This window comes from Urocitellus parryii (genome assembly GCF_045843805.1).
Source record: "Urocitellus parryii isolate mUroPar1 chromosome 13 unlocalized genomic scaffold, mUroPar1.hap1 SUPER_13_unloc_2, whole genome shotgun sequence".
Lineage (NCBI taxonomy): Eukaryota > Metazoa > Chordata > Mammalia > Rodentia > Sciuridae > Urocitellus > Urocitellus parryii.
In genome coordinates this window covers 643,666-665,711 of record NW_027551770.1, presented here as the reverse complement: position 1 = coordinate 665,711, position 22,046 = coordinate 643,666, and the positions used below count along the sequence as shown (strand labels likewise).

Below are 22,046 nucleotides of genomic sequence, written 5' to 3'. Positions count from 1 at the left end.
TAAGGCCAAAGCTGATCTTAAGCCGTTGGGGCAGAGCAGCCTTTCCATTTGTCTCTGTGGCTCAGACCCCAGTAGTCTGGGGTCTTTATTTCCTCCAGGGAGTTCACACTACAGCTGAGCCAGATATTCCAGTTAACAGGACTGGGAAACAAATGAAAGATAAGGTTCAGTCGCAGCAAATGAGCTGCCGGCAAGTCCCCCTGCTTCCAAGGAACAGTGCCAGGTACAAGTTTCTCTCCAGGTTGGGCTGGGGGACACTGCTTGGCCTTCCCGGCCCCTTCTGCTATAGCCAGTCACTAGCCCATCTTCAGTCTGATTGTGTGGCACGTTATGGAGAGCTAGGGACAGTGCAAAGGAGATCAAGCCTTCCTTTAAGGAGCTCTCATTCTTGATGGGGGAAGACTGAGGCCAAGCCAGGCAACAGGAAATGAGCTGGGAAAAAGAGCACGGTGGGTACCAGGAGGGTCCCCAGGAATGTGATGGTTGGTGCCATGAGGGAAGGTGGCCCCTCAGCCAGGGAAGCTGGCTGAGGCTTCCAGGGAGGTGCTGGGGGAGCAGAGGCTAGAGGGAATGAGGGGTGAGCTTTAGGGTCCCTGGGGACACATTCAGATGAAAGGATTGGCGTGCTAAGGCCTGGGGTTATCTTGTGGCAGCCTGTTCTCAAGGGAAGGAACTAGTGTGCCCAGTAGTGAGAGAGGGAGGAGGGCCCAGGCAAGGTTGGGGAAGGGTCCTCAGAGGCCATGGGAGTAGACTGGAAGGACTGGACAGTCCACCTGGGCTGCTGTGAGATGCATGGCTGAGGGGCAGCCTTTCAGGCTGGGGCTTGGTTGCTCATTTCAGGAGGGTGAGACCAAGGACGGGTTGGCTGCTCCTGGAGAAAAACCAGGTGAAATCAACTCAGAGCCCAAAGACTTGAGGAAGCCAGAAGGGAGTGACAAAAATTACACAGCTGCTGTGACAAAGGAGAAGGAGCAGAAGAACCAGAAGGCCAGCACTCAGGCCATCCCCTCAAGGTACCAGGCTGCCCCGCCCAGGCACAGGGATGCTGTCCGCACCTGTTGAGGGCCCCTGTGACAAGTCCAGCTGTGGGGTTTGCAGGGGAGGTGGGCTGGCCAGGTTGGGGTTTCACACTCTCTTTTCCTCTTCTTGGCCGCTCATGGTGGGCAGTGGCCAGGTGTGAAAATGACCAGTAGAGAAAGAGGAGGTGGGCTGGGCCAGGAGCAGTTGGTGACCAACTGCTTCCTTCCCTCTTCCAGCTGGCTGAACCCGGAGGAGGGGATCACCGTGTATTTCCATGCCATCATTCCCAAGCATGTCACTTTCGACCCCATGCTCCACACTGTGTTCATCAGGGGAGGAGAAGAGCTTGGACAGCCCGAGTGGAGTGACGCTTGCGAGATGTACTACACTGAGTGAGTCCTGGGGCCCCCAGTCCCCTTGGTGTTTGTTAGAGGTGATCAGTGAGTCCCCAGGGTCCCCCTGCTCCCTGGGTGAGTGTGTTTGATACTCCCAGCATGCATTCTTTGTCTCACTTCGCCATGGCTCTTTTTTCTGTTCTAACTAGAAAGGAAGCCCTGCCCTGTTCTAGACATGCCATCTTGGTCAGTGTCCATTCTATAATTTTGGGTCTGTGTTCCTGGGGTGTTTGAGAACAAAATCTTCTGATGTAAGACTTCCGGATAACTGGCCAGTGTCTGTTGATTTCCAGGGACTTACATGAGTACGGGTCCCTCATCGAGGGCAGCATTGTCATTCCCAGGCAGAGCCTGGATAGAGCCATCCCTTACAAGTACGTCCTTCACTGCGGCCAAGGTTCCAACTGCACCGTGGAGTATGAGTACATCTACGAGCAGCCGCAGAAGGCAGGCGAGCACGTGAACCGCTGCCTGTATGTCAAGTCCTCCCTCCTGCGCTCCAGAGGTAAAGGGCTTTTCCCGTGGCACCTGTGTCCTGGCCTGGGTGGGGCTCTGTGGAGCAGAAGGCCTGGTCTGCATGGGTCCTCTGTTGTGCGCTGCCCCTGCTGTGGTTTAACTTAGGTGAGAGAGGAAATGAGAAGGAGAAAGGACGAAGCCAAAGGAAGGGTTGGGGCTGGGTGCAGGGTGGGCCCGGGTACCGGGCAGACTCTGGAACAAAGCAGGGAACAGGGAGCTGCTGGCTGGCCCTTCCTGGAGGCGTCTAGGTGGTGACCAGAAGCAGGACAATGTGTCGAGAGCCTCCCTATGGGCCTCTGTATTTGTCCTCATCACATTTTGCTGGTGGCATTGGGTGGCTTCCACATTCCATCTGCTGAATCTTTGGAAAGAACCCTCTGCACCTCTTCAGTCCCTCAGCAGCTCTTCCTTGGTGACCCTCTCTGCAGATACTGGCTGTCCTGTCCTGCCTGGGCACCTAGCTCTATCCTGAGCGACCTCCGAGACCCAGAATTTTAAAAATATGTTTTCTGGGCTGGCCTCAAGTGTCTGGGCTCCAACTAGAAAGGAAGCCCTCCTGCCTCATCCTCTTGAGTGGCACGCCTCAGCTTTGAGGCGAAACTGGACTTCATCAGATAATTCCACAAGGAAAGATGGAGCTTCTTCTCTGACAATTCCCACAAAGAGAGGGGCTAGAGTGGGCTTAAGGAGAAGCTCGAGAGGAGGCCATGCCCAAATCAGCATATGAACCCTGGCCAACTGTCACCTGGCAGGGTAGGAAAGGACAGAGTAGAGCTGGGATGGCAGGGCCTACCAATGCGACAGTAGTGTGCAGTAGCTTAGGGCCTCCTAATCTGATCTCCATCTTGTAGTCTTCCTGCTTCAACCCTGGAGTTACTAGGATTACAGGCATGTACTATCATGCCCAGCTCTCTGCCCTCTTATAGGTTTTCTCTCTTTTTTTCATTTTCTTTCTTTTTTTTGACAGTGTTGGAGATGGAACCTAGGGCCTTGTTCATGCTAGACAAGTGTTCTGCCTCTGGTCTACCTCTAAGCCAGATCCCTAGCTCCTTTATTCATTTTTAAATTTTGAGTCACGTTTTCCTAAGTTACCCAGGCTGCCCACAAATTTTGGATCCCCCTGGTTCAGCCTCCTAAATTGCCTGGAGTTCAGCCGTGCAACCATGGTGCTTGGCTAACCACTTTTGTTTTCTAATTATTTTACAGTTAATGTCACTGGGTTTTCTTGGTCTATAATTGTGTCGCTTGCAGTTGGTCCTCAGAATAGCCATAAATTCAGCCCTTGCCCTGTACTGGGCACCTGCTAGTGGCTTGTGGCTGTTGGGTGATCTGCGCTGTTCTCTTTGGGGTGGGTGTTGCTGTTCCACTATGCACCCTGTTCATTTACCAGAACAGTACTCAGTTGCTAGTGAGGGATGAAGTTTTGGTATAAAAAATGTTTAACCTGCATATGGTCATGTTTAAAGCTTTTACCAGGCTTGCTGAACTGCATGGCTAAGCAGAGACTTGGTTTTAAGCTCATCACTGTGGATTGTCTAGAATTTCTCTCTGCAGGGGCATGACCTGCCCATGGTAGCTGATGGAGTGAGTTCTGATCACTTCAGTTTACCAGACTTGTTTTCCTTCCTTCCTTTAATCCTCTGACTGTACTCCCCTGTTTCTGTTTATTTTTCAGAAGGGTTCTCTAAGTTGCTAAGGCTGACCTTCAACCTGTGATTCTCCTGCCTCAGCCTCACTGGCATTATAGACATGTGCCACTGTGCCTGGCTGCTCCCCTGTGTTTCTGTCTTCTGGGGTGGTGCCTTGGGTTGGTGGGTTTTGAGATCTTAAGTGTGACATTTGTCTTGCTATCACCCATAGACTGGCATCAATATGATGACATAATTTGCATGAGGCCTCCTGGGACACTGGAGATATTCCAGAACCTCTTCACTAATAAGATAAAGAAGGAGCTGTTGAAAGGGAAGAAGATGGCAGCCGAGATCATGCTGGGCCGCATCTTCAGCATCCTCCAGACCTGGAACCCCATCAACCTGAGGAACTTCTTTACCCAGTTCCGGCAGTTTTACTCTGTTGTCCGAGTGCCTATGATTTATGAAGGGAAAGCACAGCCCTGGCATAGCCTGGGCCTCAGAGAGGAAGAGGTATCAGTCTTCCCCCAATCACCAGTAGCTCTGGTGTGGGTGGTCAGGGTCCCCTGACCTACTGGAGGCATATAGAGACCCTGTGACTAAGTAGGGCAGGTGTAGAGGGGTCAGGAGGACCTTTCCATCCCTTTGTTTCTGCACCACCTCTTGGGAATTCTCTCCTTATCTCTCCTCCTGATTGTATCCATGAGCCTCATTCCCAGCACCAATCTTGCATTCTTTCCGGGCTTAGGCAGAGTTGAAAGAAAAGGTGGAGCCCATCCTTTGCCCTTCAGCCACACTGTGGCTTGGAGACAGAGCTGGCACTCTTTCTCAGTTTGACATTGAGCTCTCATGAGCATCCAGGGGCCTCCCAGACCCCCTCACTACACTGTTTGGGACTGAGCATCGATGTGCTCCTGCTGCTCCAGAAGCCCAAGTGCTGGGGAAGTGGGAAGTGGGGCAGATGGGACCCTCCCCAGAGCTCTCTGTCCTCAGGGCCTTGATACCCTGCCCAAGGGGCCCTCCAGCCTCCAGGGCATGCACTCCATAACCATGCCTCTTCTTTTCTCCCTGCATCAGGTGAAGAAACACCTGTGGAAGTATTTGAAAAAGCAGATGAGACCATTTCTGGAAGGAAAGAGTGGGGATGCCCTGCCTGAAGGATGCCCTGTGAAGAGCAGACTGAGGATGGGTCTGATCATTCTCTTCCTGGTGGAAGATACCAAACTCTGCTTATCCGAGCGTGACCTGACCTCACTGTGCTCCATTCTCTGCCCCAGTCCCTGCTCACCAGATGCCCTGCATAGCGACCTCCACCACATCCTGTTCACATCTGAGAGGTATCCCATGTTTTTTTGTTTTGTTTTGTTTTGTCAGAGGTTTCGTAGGCATTTATCATGATTTTTATCTGACTATAGAGATAAGTGCTAGTCAGAGAAAGGCTGAGCGCACACTGGGGAAAAATAAAACCACAGTCATGTTATCACTTGCTCCTGTCACTTTCCTGGCATGTATGTCATTGCTAGTGTTGTTAAATTCGGTGTTCTCCTGAATACCCTGACTTCAAAAAGCTTCACAGGGCCAGGTACCACGGCAACACTGTCATCCCAGCTACTTGGGAGGTTGAGCCCAAGAGCTTAAGACTAGCCTGGGTAACTTAGTGGAACCCCATCTGGAAAAATAAATGAATAATATAAAGTACATGACAGAAGTGCTCCTTGGAGGACCTTCCTCTTCACGCTCAGCATTCCTTAGCACTGGGGCCCAGGCCTGCCTGCAGGTATCACCTACCTCAGCTGCAGAATCCACAGGGATGCTGTTCCTGCTGTCCCACCTGTGCTGGTGGAAGGACACTGCCCCTGCTGGGTCAGCCATGGCCTTTTATGTGGTAGGGGAGACCTCTTCTGAGCTGCTGTGATTGGAGGATCAGGGTCTCTTCTGCTTCTGTTTGGTTTGAGCTTGGGTAACATCAGGCAGCCTTTCCTGAGCTCTTAGCACCTGTGGGTTTCCTAAGTTTTAAAGACCCAGGCAGTTTCTGTGCCCTCTGTGAAAGAGAGACAGTGGTAAGGAAATCTACAAACAGCTGTACATGGGTGTGAGAGAAGGAAGAAACATCAATTTTTGTGCCCGTGGAACACACATCATGTGCCATTCCTTTTAAAACATAGCTGGGCATGGTGGCATGTGCCTATAATTCCAGTGACTCATGAGACTGAGGCAGGAGGATTACAAGTTTGAGCTTCAGCAACTTAGGGAGGCCCTGTCTCAAAATAAAAAATGTTGGAGATATAGCTTAGTGGTAGAATGTCTCTGGGTTCAATCCCAGTTTAAAAACAAAAACATTTGCTTTGTGTTTAGGTCCACCATCGCCAGACTGCCTGGTTCAAACCCTAGGTCCTATGTGAATTCTTTGGTTTGAAACCGAGCACCTCAATACTTCAGCTGTATGGTGTGGGTGGCAGTGACCTTAGTGGGTGTCTTTTGGCATTTGTGATATCCTGGTGCATTGGGTTGGGGGCCAGGAACTTGTCCCCCTTGCCACCCTTTGACTCTTGGTCTGGGACTCGGTCCATGTGTGTAATGCTCCTTCTGCTGGGTGCAAGTGGCTGTCCCTTCCCTCCTGGGACATCAGACCACAGGGAAGGTTGGACACAGCCATCCATAGCTCATGGTAGGTCTTGGTTCCCTTCCAGATGGCAAGTGTACTTGGTCAACCTGTGCCAAAGATGCATGGTTGCAAGGGTCGTCGACTGGCTGGGCATCCTCCCTGTCCTGCACTACTGTATGCAGCTGGACCCTCCAAGAAAGGACTCTGTGAACCAGTCTGAGGACATCTGGGCTGCCCTCAAGGGAATCTCCTTCTCTCAGTTTCAGAAAGAATTGCTAAATGAGTAAGTTGTAAAGCTGCATTTATGTAAGCACATCTTGGAATGATTCATCAGCACTTTGCCATGGAACTATATCCCCAGTTCTTCTTTAAATTTTTAATTTTTGAAGTTGGGCATGGTGGCACATGCCTGTAATCCCAGTAACTCAGAGGTTGAAGCCGGAGGATCGTGAGTTCAAAGCCAGCCTCAGCAAAAGCAAGGCACTAAGCAACTCAGTGAGACCCTGTCTCTAAATAAAATACAAAATAGGGCTGAGGAGGTGGCTCAGTGGATAAGTGCCCCTGAGTTCAATCCTCAGTACCACCCCCGACCAAAAAAAAAAAAAAAAAAAAAAAAAGATTTAATTTTTGAGATGGGTCTTGCTAAGTTGCCTGGTCTGGCCTGAACTCATGATCTACCTGTCTCTGAAACAACTGGGATCACTGGCGTGGCCAGTGTACTATGCAGTCTTTCTCTTATGACTGTACTAATATGTGTTTACTCATTTGTGTGACAGATACTTAGCAACTCTGTGTATCCCAAGACTTAGCCCTGAGTACCACAAATCTTAGTTTCTGACTTCTAACCTTGCCTTTTACCTGAAGTGGTGGGTGATGAGTGCATTTGGTAGAGCTGGAGCAAGCTTCTCCTTTTGCTAGCCATAAAGCTCAGGCCAGAGAACTGGCCAGGAAAAGCAGAGTACTTCCACATTCTCTGCTGTCTGATTGTGAGGGCATTGTGGTGTCCCTTGGAGTGGAAGTCTTGGGTGGGCAAGGGTACACAGACAATGGCTTGCCCCGATCCCAGGTCTTAAAGGCACAAGTGTATCCAGGCTTTGCCAGGCCCCCCCTGGGTGGGATGGGGGGTGGGCTTGAATACTTCTGTCCCCACTGAGAACTGTGCTTCATCAGGAGAAATGGTACTCACAGATGCAAAACTCCAAACTAAATAAATGATAAACTGGAATACTAAGCAACATGCATTCCACCAATTTAAAAAGCCAGAATAAGGCCAGGGCTGGGGCTGGGGCTTAGTGATAGAGCACTTATCTAGCTTGGCCAAGGCAATGGGTTCCATCCTCAGCACCACCAAAAAGAAAAAAAGAGCAGGAGTCACAGAGGAATCGAGAGCAAAGGTACCAAGTAGAACTGTGTAGGTGGAGAATCAAATCCAATCCCAAACCAAGAGCCTTGAGAGGAGGAGCCAGCAGATCCAGATCCATAGCTCTGTAGAGCTCTGTGCCTCCTCTCCAGCAACTGGTAAAACAAATGGCAGGAGAATGAATATGGTACAGATGTTGGGGACAAAGCTGCAGACCCAGATGGCACCCAGGGACTCCAGCGCCCTGCATGGCAGGTGTGCCCGTGGGCACATGCAACAAAACGGCTGCATTCTGAGCTGAACCACTCTCAGTACCCTGAAGGTGCTGCAGTCCAAGGGTGCAGGTTCCTAACCACAGCTGAGCAGATGGCTCTCTGGAAAATCCTTACATGCCTGGATCTGTTAACAGCATGCTTCTAAATAAGGTCGTCTTAGAGTGAGGAAAGGTTCTTCAAAGAAGACATGGAAAGCACAACTACATAAGAAAAATGAAAGGGGGCTGGGCTGTGCTCAGTGGAAGAGGACTGCCTGGCATTGAGCGAGGCCCTGGGTTGCCTCCCCAACACCACAAAAAAAAGTTTTTGAAATCAAATTTAAGTTCAAAACTTAAAGTAAATCTGAATTAAACATGAAATCATCACTGTACTCATTTCCACATACAGATAACTGCCATGTGTGGAATAACCTATCCCCTTGCCCACCCCATCCACTGGGAGCCAGCTGCCATCATTAGGGATAAAGGCAGTGAGCTCAATTGTTCCCATCTCTTATCTAGTTTTGAAACCTTTGGAAATGAAAGCCAAATGGAAATGATTTTTTAAAATTTATTTTTTTTGGTGCCAGGGATTGAAACCAGGGGTACTCAACTATGGAGCCATATCTCTAGTCCCTTTTAAATTTTTTTTTTTTTTTGAGACAGGACCTCACTAAATTGCTGAGGGTGGCCTTGAACTTTTGATCCCCCTGTCTCAGCCTCCTAAGTTGCTGGGACCACAAGTGTGCCATACACTTGGCTATTTTATTCAGTTTTCATTTGATTCCCTCTGTATGTCTGGTTCCAAGATGCATTGATATCTACTTTAAAATCTGAGCATTCTGGGCCTTCCCAGCCTTGCTTTTCCTCGTCTTGAGTCTGTTCAGTACTCTCACTGCTGCCCTCGTCTCTGTCCTGGTTTCTTCATTCAGGAGCCAGTTTCTTGACTTCATGGAGAGCAGGAAGCAGTTGCTGTATATGGATGATTATCTCTTTCGATCCTGGTTCAGTTTGCTGCCTCTGAGAAGCCTGGTTTCCTATATGGAAAACTCCACTGAATATTTGAGTCTCATGCCTGCTAGGGTCCTGGACTGTTTTCTAGGGACTCACTACAGGCTGCAACGGCTTCAGAAGATCTCTAAGATCTCAGAAGATCTCTTGGAGGTTTGTGGTTGGAAGTAGATTGTCAGGTCCTTGCTTAGTAAAAGCAGGTCACACACTGAACATTGAATGCTTGTGGGTCTTCTGTCCTAAAGGGCAGGTTGGGGGAAGTGCTCAGAATTGCTGAAATAAGAAGTCATTATTTCTTAGGGTTAAAGTTTGACTTCCCAGAGTTGATTCTGGTTTAGTATATAGAGGACAAGGGAACAGTAGCCGTTTGTTAATTATGACTGTGAGAAGGCTCTGTGAACATCACATGTGTCATAGTTGCTGTCTTTCCTTTTATGCTTTTTGGGGTAAAGAAAATGGTATAAGAGCTGGGATGCAGCTCAGTGGCAAAGCCCTGGGATTGATCCCCAGTTCCAAAAAAGAAAAAACAAGAAAAAGAACCCCAACCAAAAAAAAAAAAAAAAAAAAAAAGAAGAAGAAGAAAATGGTACAAATTTATAGCCTGCATTTTACCAGTGGAAAATGAAGATTGGCCCTTGAGCCCTTGAAGTCTCATGTGCAGGGAGAACAAGACAAGTCCCCGTGCCCTTCTCTCTTCTCAGCATAACAGCTGTTTTCTGGTTGAAACTTTCATATTTCCTTTTCTCTTCCCTGCCTTAGCATGTCGGGAATGTTTTCAAAATGCTCATGCACCTCGTGAACATCTATCAGGACATGTAAGTAGAACAGCCAATTACTATGGGGCTCCTATGTTGTGTGGGCTGCCTCGTGTCAAAGTGGGAGGGTGGTACACCGGCAAGTGCCCCAGTGTCCTCTGCAGTTGCCAATCCAGCCATCCAGGTTTTTCTTTTTTCTTTTTCTTAAAGAAAATGAATAGGGCTGTGGATGTACCTCAGGGATGGAGCACTTGCCTAGCATGTGCAAGGCCTGGGTTCAGTCTACAGAACTAAAAACAAACAAACAAAAAAGCAAATCACTCTCTTGGGTGCTGAGATTTTGCTTCATTCCCACCCAATCTTTTGGCCTTTGTGTTTTCATTTATTTTTAAATGATCACTTTCATAGTGCAAATGTATGCGTCCTGCATTTTTAAAATATTTGCTTCTATGGTTTTTGTAAGTTGGGCCAGTTTAAAACAAAAATCAAAGGTTGCCTTGCAGAATCATTTACTCCAACCCCTGTGCGTGACCTTTGCCACCTGGAGGAATAGCACATGAAACACAGAACAGGAATGTGCACCAGGGGCCCAGGTGTTCCTGGAGCCTCTCAGCACTGTTGGTCTCCCTCCTCTGAGCCCCTGGAATGTCTGGATGTGGGGCACAGCACAGGGTCTCCCTGCACGACAAGTCCCTGTGACTTTGCAGGGTTCTTTCTCGTATCACCAGGCTGTCAATTAGTAAATGTGAAACCTGTTCACACCAAGTGGAAGAAATTTCGTACACAGTGCACACTCTTCTTCTAGTACCCTCCCTCTCTCCCTTCTGTATCTCTCTGATTTTTTTCTTAAGTTATATTTAAATTATTAGAAAGATTCATCCTTTGCTATTTTTTTGAATAAGGGAAGGTATTTGAAAAATATTTTAACTTGGTTTTGATAGAGTTCCAACTGCTGAGCTAAGTCAAAATGACTGTGTTCCTTTCTTATCTCAGTCACAGCTTTAAGGCTTATTGTAATGATAGCCTAGAGGAGATCAAGTAAATGCCTTACTTGTGGTCATTTATTTTATTTTAAGTAATTAATTTATTTGCAGTACTGGGGATTGAACACAGAGGCTTTTTACCACTGAGCCACACTCCAGCCCTTTTTGTTTCTTATTTTGAGATAAGGTCTTGCTAATTTGCTGAGGCTAACTTTGAATTGGGCCATTCTCCTGCCTCAGCCTCCTGAGGAGCTGTGAGTACAGGCATACTTGTACATCTAAAAAAGGAGAAGGGACTGGTAATTGATTGATAATTGGTATTGTTTTCTCATTTCCCAATGACTTCAATGATCTCTCTGGATCCTGGTGGGGGCAGGATTCTTGAGAAGACCTCATTAGAGTCCTACTTGACTGTGTGCCTGAAGCTCCATGAAGCTGTCTGCAGGATCACCAAACGCCTGAGGTTTTACGAGATCCCTGCCTTGTCTGCTGAGATCATTTGCAGAATCATTGGACTTAGACCTCCAGTGGTGAGTGGGATTTATGTACCAAATGCATGCCCAGGAGAGGTCTGAGATTCCATGCAGTCTGATTTGGAAGGGAACTTGGGGTATTTTGGGAATCCTGGATGAGACAGAGTGGTCAAGTCAGCTGTCAGGTATTTATTTGGCACCTCCTAGATGCTGGGTTCTGTTTTGTGCAGACTACACACTTAGCTCTTAGCCTCACAAAAAAGATGACCCATTCTTTGTCCTTGATTCTATTGTTCACAGAAAACTAGGGCCTGTTTCCCCCTAAAAAAGCATATATCTATGCCTCATCTTCCCTGCCAGAACCCTTCTCTTCATGTTGCAACACAACATGGCAGCAGAGCCCATGTCCTGCTGCCCTGCTCAGGCCCCTGTGCCCCTCAGCCTGAAGTCACCCTCCCCCTCATGCCCCAGAGGGAACCTGACTTTGATTTCTGCCACTGGAGATGCTCTGCCCTTGGCCTTCACACTCAGTTCTCTCACCTGTGTCTCAGGGCAGCTTTCCTGCTGCTGTATTGGGAGCTCTGCGTTGCTATGCAGCGTCTCCACTATGGGTCCTGAGCTTCTGCTGTGGGTGATGCAGAGTGGCATCTCAGGCGACTCTCTTTTTAAACTTTTTCCACTTCAGAACTGTGACATCAGGAATGGAGATGGTTAAGTCTATATTTTCACTTTATTCCTTTCAGCCTTTATTCTTTAAAATACCACAGACACACTCCATTTTTTTTTATGCCAGGGTTGAACCCTGGGGTGCTTAACCACTGGCCACATTCCCAGCCTTTTTTTTTTTTTTTGTATTTTATTTAGAGACAAGGTCTTAGTTGCTTAGAGCCTTACTAAGTTTCTGAGGCTGGCTTTGAACTTGGGATCCTCCTGCCTTGGCCTTCTGAGCCACTGGGATTACAGGCACTAAGAATGATTACTGATAAGGTGTCTGCCTTCTCCCAGGTGGTACTATTTTATCCATCCCAGGTTAGTGCTAGTTCCCAATAGATGATGCTTTGGAAGTTTGTCAGTTATTTAGGATTTACTTTTCTGCAGAAGGAAATGTCCTCATTTGTTGTTTGGGGTCCCAGATCTGTGGTCACAAATGTTCTACCTGTGCTGCAAAAAAAAAAAAAAATGCAGTATTAAAATTGACCAAAACAGAAACATACCCGGGCAAGTGGGAGCCTCTTGTCGGATGGTCATCTGGGCGGCTGCCATGAGGACCAGAGCACAGTTCAGGGCCCTGCTGCTTGTTCAGCCTCAGGGTTGTTCCTGCAGTTCATTTATTGACCACCTCTGTACAGCCCTAGATGACACTAGGATGGGTCAGTATGGGACTGGGGCCACTTTTGGAGTTGGTGGAATGCTCGAGGCCTAGTACCAGGGAAATGCATGCCCTGCTGAGGCATCCAGATTGTCCTGGAAGGTGCTGTGCTGTTCAAGGACATTGTGTAAGGGCCCCTGTTTCAGTTTCCCTTGAGACCCCTCAGTGCTCTCCTTGCCCTGCTCTCACCTGTGCCCTGTGCTCTGGTTACCCTGCCTGGAGCCCTGTTGTTGGTATGCCTCCCCAGCTCCTTGTGTTTCTCCACCTTGGCGCTTACTGTGGCTGAGGACCATGCTCTTCCCGCTGTCTGAATGGGTCATCTCTTCTACTCTGGTTGGTTCCTTCCTGTAGGAATGGTATCTGCTTGGTCACCTCATCAGTTTGCCCAGATGGAGGCACCAGGTTAGTTCTGTGAGCCTCGAAGGGGGCAGGAGGTGGCAGACCCAGGTTTTGTGGGCTCTGTAAGAGCACAAGCTGTGCAGCCCTCAGGGGCTCAGGAGAGGCCTCTCTAAAGAGGGGCCTGATGCTGGAGTTGCATGTGCTCCCTGGCAGATACCTCTGGAGTGCAAAGAGGGGCTGAGGGAGTGATAGGTCACCAGAGGCCTTGAGCCCCCAAAGGGGGTGGTTCTGTTGGTGTGGTGGTAGAGGAGAGGAGGAGAGAAAGTGGCTGTCCCCACAGAGTTGCCAAGGGAAAGGACTGGCTGGCCTCAGGCCAGAGAGGGTCTACTTCACATCCCTGAGGAGTGGTTGCCAGGAGTTTGCATGGTCCACTGGCCCTGGGTTCTCTGGAAGCTCTCTGCTCATGGGTCCATTCTTCTCATCTGATCTGGAGAAAGCACAGGGCTCTTGTGTGTGCTCCCGCTGCTGGAGGCTCTTGTTGAGGTGGAGTCTGTTCAGGGACCAATAACAGCCATGCCTTCTCCTCTCCTCTCCCATGTGGCCCCTTTTAGGGGAGCCCAGGGTTTTGGAGAAATGACAGTGCTTGTGTCAGTTGGGCTTCCAACAAGGACAGAGCTAGGAGGTGGCTTGGGTGTGGGGAGGAGCAGAGCAGAGCTGGTAAACCTTCTTTTATGTGCCCACAGGACATGGTAGAGGACCTGGGAGCCACAGCCAGGAAAGACTTGCTGACAGTTGTCCTCCAGGGTGTCCTGGCCATCACAAGATCCTGGCTGCACACAGTGTTAGCAAAGAACATGTTCTGGAAGGGTTCAACTGTCCTGTTCACATACCCTGAGGAAATCCAGGTAAGCTTTGCCTAAGGCTGGAGAGTCTCCACAGGCACCAGGGTGGGGAATCACAGAGCTCTGGCCCATCACCAATTATTTGGTCCCAAGGCCTGAAGGCTTGGGCTCATCATGTACCTTGCCTCTGGCCCTGGCCCCTACTCTGAGGACAGGACATTGCCCTTTGCCTGGCAGGAAGTCGGTAGGATGGGGTGCAGTCACGCTGAGGCAGGGGTTGCCAGGAGGACCATCTGCTTCAGGTCTGAGGCTGCAAGCCAGCAGTGTGGCACTGGAAAAAAGAAGGCCAATATGATAGGAAGTGCCTTTAGCTGGCAACTGAGTGGAGCCATTTGACAGGATGAACTCTATCCCCAAAGCCTGGGACATGGGAAGGACTCCACAATAGGCACCCCAGTGATGGTAAGGATGACTAGAGGGCTGCAGTGGAAGGAGGTGGAGGCAGGAGGTCCTGCCCGCCCCAGGCCTGCTCTTCAGCCTGGCTTCCTTATTCCCTGTCCTGGAAGTGAAAGGTTGTTCCCCTTCAGACACGGTCTTCCAGGGAGACTGTGGAACCTGCTCATGGTCTTCACACAGAGTTGGAAGCAGGACTCATTGTGATGTGAGGCAGGGGTACCCCAACTGTATAGATTAGGATGGGCACAGGGCCAGAGAGTTGTTCATTTCAATCAAGGACAAAAAAAAAAAAAAAATCCTCCCCCAACTACTTTGTGAAGTTTGATACCAACAGACTGAAATTCCAGGAAAACACAATTGGATTATTAAATATTATTCCAGGATTCTAAGTGGTATAATCCCTAGGCATTAAACATGAGTGAAGGATAGCTATGGAGCCACTGACAAGAAAGAATGTTTCTAAGTACAGTAGTAATGATAAAAATAAATGAAATTAATTAAACATCTACTCTGAGGTGGTTGCTGCTGTTATTGCTGTTTATAAGTGAATTTACCAAGGTCTGGGGAGATGAACATGCTGTTGGTATTGTTGGAAGTCAAGGCTCTTTCTCACCAGGAGAAGGAAAATACAGAGTAAGGGGGAAAAGAGCTCTGTGGTATGGAAGGAGCTAGAGATAGCAATAGGAACTCATGATTTAGATAGTTGCCAGCTCTGTCCATCAAGAGTCCTGTGGCAAAGGCACCTGGGACCATGAGCACCTACAGAAATAATGATGCCCTGGGACCTGAGCACAACATATCACATCATGGGTTTTCTTTTTTTTTAATTTGTACTGGGGACTGACCCACAAGAACTTTACCACAGAGCTATATTCCCTGCCCTTTTTATTTTTTATTTTGAGGCAGGGTCTCACTAAGTTGCCCAGGATGGCCTGGAACTTGTGACCCTTCTACATCAGCTTCCTGAGTAGCTGAGATTTCAGGCATGTTCCACCCCACATGGCCCAGTCATATCTTCTAACTGCCATTTCCCACCACACAATGCTATTCCTGGAAGAAGAGCCACCTCCATGAGTCAGCAGGAGATGCATAGGTGGACCAAGAGCTCCTTGTGCTAGAGTGTCAGGAAGTGCTGAGGCTGCAGGCCCATCACAGGGATAGAGTTAAACACATGTGGTGATCCAGACATCTCCATCTCGGTTTAGCAAGAGGACTCCATGTGAAGTCTGTGGTTGCCATGGTGGTCTGCTGTTGCCAGGTTTTTACTTTTGATGCCTGAATGGTAGTCATGTTCATGATTGCAAAAATGGGGCCAAAAAAGCATAGAAATTATCTGGGCTATCTTTGCAGTGTTTTGGAAGTCTGAAGTTACTCTGTACTTTTTAAGAAAACTGTTGAAGATGCTTATGTTAGCCTAATCTGGTACAATTTGATTATTAAAAGGCAAAATGATAGGAACAGATTAAAATTCATTGATAAACATACAGAAAAAAAGAACTAAGAAATGTAGAATAAATAATTACAATAGAAGACTATCACTTTGTAACCAAGGTACAGTAGCTGATGCAGGCAGGTATCACCTAGGAATCCTGAGATCAGTGGGGGCTCCAAGAGGAAACAGGATTTCCAGTGCCCCACTGCGGATGCCTTTATGGAGGAGGAAAGACGACTTTCACAGTGAAGAATTCTGGAAGACAAACCTTAATCAAGGGCTAACCTCTCTGTCAGCCCCGATAGCACCAACAGGTCTCATGGGCTGCTTGTTAAGGCTAGAGGTGTTTGATTGGGCAGCTGTGGCAAGTGCAGACATTTGGCCACATCTGACCTATACCAAGTGCATTTTTATGTGGCTTGACTTAGTAGTGTTCCAACCAAGCCTATTGTAATCATGGGAAAACTGTTAGTCAATTGAGTCAAGAAAAAGTCTACAGAATGGCCTGACCTTTTCAAAATTGTCAACATCAGGAAAAGATAATGCCAGAGAACTTCTCTAGAAAAGAGACATGATCAGTAAATGCATTATGTGTCCCAAGGTGGACCCTGGATCCAGATGTCAGGTAGACATATAGAGGCACATGGGTAGGGCAGCTGCTCCAAGGCTCCTGTCCTCCTAATGCTGCCTGTCCTGAGGGCCTCTCTAAGTTGCTGAGGCTGGCTTTGAACTCAAAATCCTCCTGAGCAGCTGGGACCACAGGTGCCCCCCACACCTGGCTATTGCTATCTTTTCTGTAAGATATCCCTGTGATGTTTACTTGTCCCTGTGGCTGTCACTTAATACATGGGTTTTGCAGGTCTGGCGGCGGCTGGTGGGAATAAACTTTCCTGCAGAGCATGGCTGGAAGGAGTCGCTGCTGGGGGACATGGAAGGGAGGCTCAAGCAGGTAACAGACATGAGGGACACCCTCAGAGTGGTGATGAGCCCAGACCATTGGCAGGACCTTGGGCTACGAGCAGTGCAGTGTGTGCAAGCCCTGGGATCCACCCCAGCTTTGCATTTTTCTTTCGGATCAGGCCTCTGCAGTTTGACTTCAGAAACATTTCAGAGTTCTAGTGTGATGTTCTTGAGAAGAGCCAGGGAATGGGATTGTGCTGTCACTGGGCCCCTAGACATGTGTCATAAAGCACTTCATGTGCAGATGCTCCAAGGGACCTGCAGGTGGCAGCAGCCTTATTAAACACAATGACATGGAGAAAACACACACAATCAAAAATGCCCTTCATTTTGAATGAAACCCAGGAAAATTGGTTTCTACATGACTGTTTTATAAGGACCTGATCAAATGGATCTTTTTAGCAAGACAAAAGCGAGGAACAATGGCTCATTTTTCAAAATTTGCATGTTTTTGCAAGCTGCTGTTCTGGATGCTTTTTTGTAGCATGGGAAGAGACTAACTTGGTTTCATCTTTGCTCCTCTGGTGACAGGCAGGGAGGACATGCTTAGTGTAGGGCAGGGAGGAGGGGAGTCAGAATAACGACTCACACCCCACCCACCTCTGTGTTTGCAGGAGAGGCCTCTCTCCCAGATCTCTGCCTTCTGCAGCCCTCACTGGGATGCCGCTGGCCTCAAGGACAGTGTGGCCAGGAGCTTTGAGAAGTGTGTCATCGAAGCTGTGAGCTCTGCATGCCAGGTGACCAATCTCTTCTTGAGAAACATGCTTGGGTTCACAGATGCTTGTTGACATGGCCAGCTCCAGGACCTAAGTGCTTGCCAGATCCAAGGCCTGTGCTGATCAGGATTGGGTCCTAGGTGTCCCCTCCCTGGCTTGGGCCTCATGTGATCCAGTGCTCTCTACCCACTCCTTGAGATTAAACTTGGCTTCCTGCTGCAGAGGCAGCCATGCTTGCTATAAAAAAAACCACAACCATGCTCACATGCCTTGGTGCAGGTTATCTGGTGGGCTATGCCTCCAACTGCCCATTGTGATTGTTGCTGCTGGTTTATTATGGTTTGTTAACTCCTGCCCAACAGGTATACAGGAAAGGACCCCAAAGGTTGATAAAGCATCTATGGAAGGAAGCTTATGAAGATAAATAGACTCCATCCTTGTTGGTGTAGAGCGCTTGCCCAGCATGTGCAAGGCCCTGGATTTTATTCCCAAAACTGCAGAAAAAGGGTGAAAAGATACTATCAGTTCACTTAGCTTTTTTCTGCAAAGTGGTATAGGTTCTGTCTTACCTCGTGACAGGAGCAGTCCCCACACAATACAACTGTGGCTCCCTGATGGCCCCAGCACCCTGCTCTGTTTCCTACAGGACACCTCATGCCCTGCACAGGCCTCACCTTCATTGTTGGCCAGTGGATTCCCAAGAATTAGAAGTCCCTTCTTCCAAGGAAACAGATTCTCATCTTTTTACATGAATAATACTTTCTAAGGCTTTCATTTGCTCTTTGCTCAGTGATTTAGTAACATGATAGTCACGTGTCCTGTCGCTCACCCTTGGAAGCCACACTTAGGTGGTGGGATGTGTTTGCAGGTGTGGGTACCACCAGCACAGTCTACCTGGCAACATTCTCATCAGCTCAGAAAGAAAGCACAGCTCTTCAGCTGCCATGTCCACCCTCCACCATGCTGACTCAGACCCCTCCCCAGCAGCACCTAATCCCCCTTCGTCCTCCACAGACTGCTCAGGAATGAAATCACATAGGCTGTGGCCTTAAGCACATGGCTTCATTGAGTGTGTGTTTAAGGTCCTCCATGCTGGAGCACCTGTCAGTACTTTGTCCTTTTTCATGGCTACATGTTGCTCATCATATGGACGCAGTGTGCTTTTATGTTCCGTTTGTCCCAAGTTCTCCCTGACTGATGTCTGTTATAAATCTGCTGCTGTGAACCACCATGCACAGGTTCTTGTGGACATGCTATTCATGCTGTCTATGCTTATGGTGAAGTGGCTGGATCACTTAGTACCTGTGTGATTTGAAGGACTGTCTGGCCCATTCCCACACTGGCAGGACCATTTCCATGTCAGTTGCCGGCTTCAGAGGGTCCTGACTTCTCCACACCCCACAGCCTTTGCTCTCAGACCTGGGAAGTACAGTCTGGTGGTCTGGAGTGGTTTCTCTAATGACTCTGATATCTATGACCTCGGGTACCTTCTCATATGTTTATTGGCTATTTCTTTTTGCGATGTCTTTGGAAAAATGTCTGTTCAGATCTTTAGCCCATTTTGTTCATTGGGCTGTAGTCTTTCCTTTATTGTGGCTTAAAGAGTTCTTTGGATAATCAGGTGCAGATCTCCTGTCAGATATGTGATCTGCCAGTATTTTCTCCCATTCTCTGGATTGTTTTCACTCTTGGTGGTTTTTTTAGAAGCACACGGATTTTTAAATTTTTTTTCTCTCTTTCTCTTTGTGATAGTAGAGATTGAAACCAGGGGTGATCTATCACTCAGCTACATCTCTAGCCCTTTTTGTTTCTTATTTTGAGACACAGTCTTACAAAGTTGCCCAGGTTGACCTCAAACTTGGAACCTTCCTGCCTCAGCTTCCTGAGTAGCTGGGATTACAGGTGTGCTCCACCACTCCTAGGAAGGTTTTAACTTTTGGTGAAATTCAATGTATCTAAATTCTTTTTTCTTTTGTTGCTAGTACTTTTGACATCAAAGAATCTAATGCTAAATTCTAGGTCATCAAGATTTACCTGTGTCTTCCTCTAAAAGGTTTTTGTTTTGTTTTGCTTTTGGCACCAGTGTTAAACCTAGGACCATATACTAAGCATGTGCTCTGTCATGGAGCAACCCCCTCTGAAAGCTCTAGTGTGTTAGTTCTTAACATTAATTCCTTTTTCTATGTGGTATGAGGTAAGGGTCCAGGTACATTCTCTTGCATGTGGAGATCCAGGTGTTTCAGACCATTTGAGGAAGGCACTGTACTTCACCCCTTGAGTGATCTTGGCACTCTTATCAAAAAGTCTGTTGACCGCAGCTGTGAGGGTTCACCTCACATCTGTCCATGTCTCCACTGCCATTTCGTTCAAGTAGGTCGTAAAATTTAGAAGCATGTATTTTCCTGATTCATTATCCTCTTTGACATTGTTTGCTCTTCTGGATCCCTTGGGATTCCATATGAATTTTGGAATCAGTTTGTCAATTTCTGCAAGGAAAGCAGCTGGGATTCTGACAGGGATGGCTTTGAATCTGTAGGTCAGTTTGGGGAGTGTTGACCTCTTAAAAATGTCACATCTCATGGTCTCTGAACCTAGAATGTCTCCCCATTTATATTGGTCTTTAATTTCTTTCAACAATGGTTTGCGGTTTGCAAATAGTGAGGTCTGCATTTCTTTTGTGAAATTTATTCCTAAGTTCTTTATTCCTTTGCTATTGTGACCAATTATATTCTCAGGGCTGAGGTTGTGATGCAGTGGTAGAGCGCTTGCCTAGCACATACGAGACACTGGGTTTGATCCTCAGCACCACATAAAAAAATAAAAAAAGTAAAGATATTAGGGCTCTATCTGAAGTGTGAGGAGTAAAGATTTGTTCCCATGATGTAGGCTCCCTATTTACCTCTCTTATTGTTTCTTTTGCTGAGAAAAAACTTTTTAGTTTGAGTAAGTCCCATTTGTTGATTGTGTTCATCTACAACTAAAAAAATTTTTTTAAAATTATTTTCTCAATTTTGTTTTCAGATTGTTCATCACTAGCACTTGGAAACAGGGCTACACCTCATCTCTGTGACCTGCAGCTTGGCAGGCTTGTTTCTTGGCTCTAGCAGAGCATACATGGGAGAATAGTTTCTTTGAGGTTTCAATGTAGGTGAACATGTTATCTGCCTTTGAGGATAGTACTTCCTTTCCAATCCCAATACATTTTTTTTTCCTTTTTCATGCCTAATTGCCCCGGATAGCAACTCTGGGACTGACAAAGGAGTGAAATTGGTCATCCTGGTCTTGTTCTTGGAATTTTGTCTGATACGTGTTCTGCATCTATTAAAATGATTGTGTCACTTTTTTTCTATTGGTGTGATGTATTCATGTTTTTAAGTCTGTATATGTGACACTAGAGATTGGACCCAGGGGTGCTTTATCTCTGAGCCACATTGTCAGCACTTTTTGTTTTTCATTTTGAGACAGAGCCTCACTAAATTGCTGAATCTAGCCTCCAACTTTTGATCCTCCTGCCTCAGCCTAGCCAGCTGCTGGGATTACAGGCATGTGTCACCACACCAGGCTTATTAACTGATTTTTGATGCTAAAACATGGTTTTATTCCTGGGATAAATCTCACTTCCCATGGTCTATAACTTTTTATTTATTGCTAGTTAATGTTTTCTTTTATCCTTTTAAATGTCAAAAAGTATCTGTTGTTAGTTCACCCAGTGTTTTGTACTGATTACTGAAACTTTTTTTTTTTTTTTTGTAAAAATGTGAACCCAAAGAAGAAAAGTGTTTTGTTTCTTGGTGAAGCATCAGAAGGAGAATTGAAGTGTCAGTGGTGTTTGAGGGCAGCTCAGGATATAAAACGTACAACGTAGTAAAGTTTTCCTCATCTTGCTTTTGGTATTTTTCTTTGCAGGCAAGTCTAAGAGAAATATAGAAGCTGGCAGTGAGCTGGGAGGGCATGTGACTTGGGGTTGTTGGGGTATGTTCATTCGTATGTGTGCATCTTCAAATCTCTGGCACCTCACATATGGAACCAGGCCACAGGGGAATGGATATGCTCTAGGAAACATTAAGTATTTTACATTTTCTGTTCTTTTTCTTTTTGCAGTATGAGGATGAAACCTAGGGCCTCTGATAAGCTAAACTCCCCCTTTATCAGGGGGATATCCCAAGCCTCTCTTCTGTGTGTTTTTTTTTTTTTTTTTTGGAGGCACTATAAAGCTAGCTTCAGTAGATTTCTGAAATGCTATTGGGTGCTAACTTATGTCATTAAAAAATAAATCAGTAAAATCTTCTAAATTCTCTCTTTTTAATTCATTTTCTTTTAGTCTCGGATCAGTGTCCTAGAGGGAGTCTCTTGTCATGATTTGCAGAAATTTGGCAGCCTTGTGTCTGCTGTGATCACCAAGTCCTGGCCCAGCAACAACAGAGAAGGCCTGGATGAGATTCTTGAATACCTGCTTACGGGGCCAGATGTGAAGCAGCTCTTCAAATTGTACGGTGCGTGCAGGGCTGGTTGGAGTTGCTGTCCTTCCTTGGGCAATAGAACAGGGCAAGGTACTTGACCTGATCCTCAGCCTGCATGTGCTGAGGTTTGGTAAAGGCAGGATGGGCAGAGATGCCCAGGCAGGTGATAGGCATAAAGAGCATCTAGCACCAGAGCCATTTTCTGCTGAGTGCCTGCTGAATACCTGCTCCTGGGGGGACACACTGTCCTTGAAGCAGCCCCTTGAAAGTCCCCAAGGCCCATGATTTCCAGTTGAGGGAATGGAAGTGCCCAGGGCAGGTTGCTTACCCAGGGTGTTGGAGACTTACTATTTCAAAGATAACAAGTGTTTGGAACTCAAATCCAAGCCCAGCTTGCCTCCCTGTGAAGCCCATCTGTCACAGGTTGAGACTAATATTGATAACTAACAAAACATGAAGTGACTCTTCAG

At 47.3% G+C, this 22,046-nt stretch overlaps 1 pseudogene; it reads left to right on the top strand.

The window, feature by feature from the left end:
• LOC113178370 (E3 ubiquitin-protein ligase RNF213-like) overlaps nt 1-22,046 on the top strand; it is a 105,846-nt pseudogene that overhangs the window by 15,174 nt on the left and 68,626 nt on the right.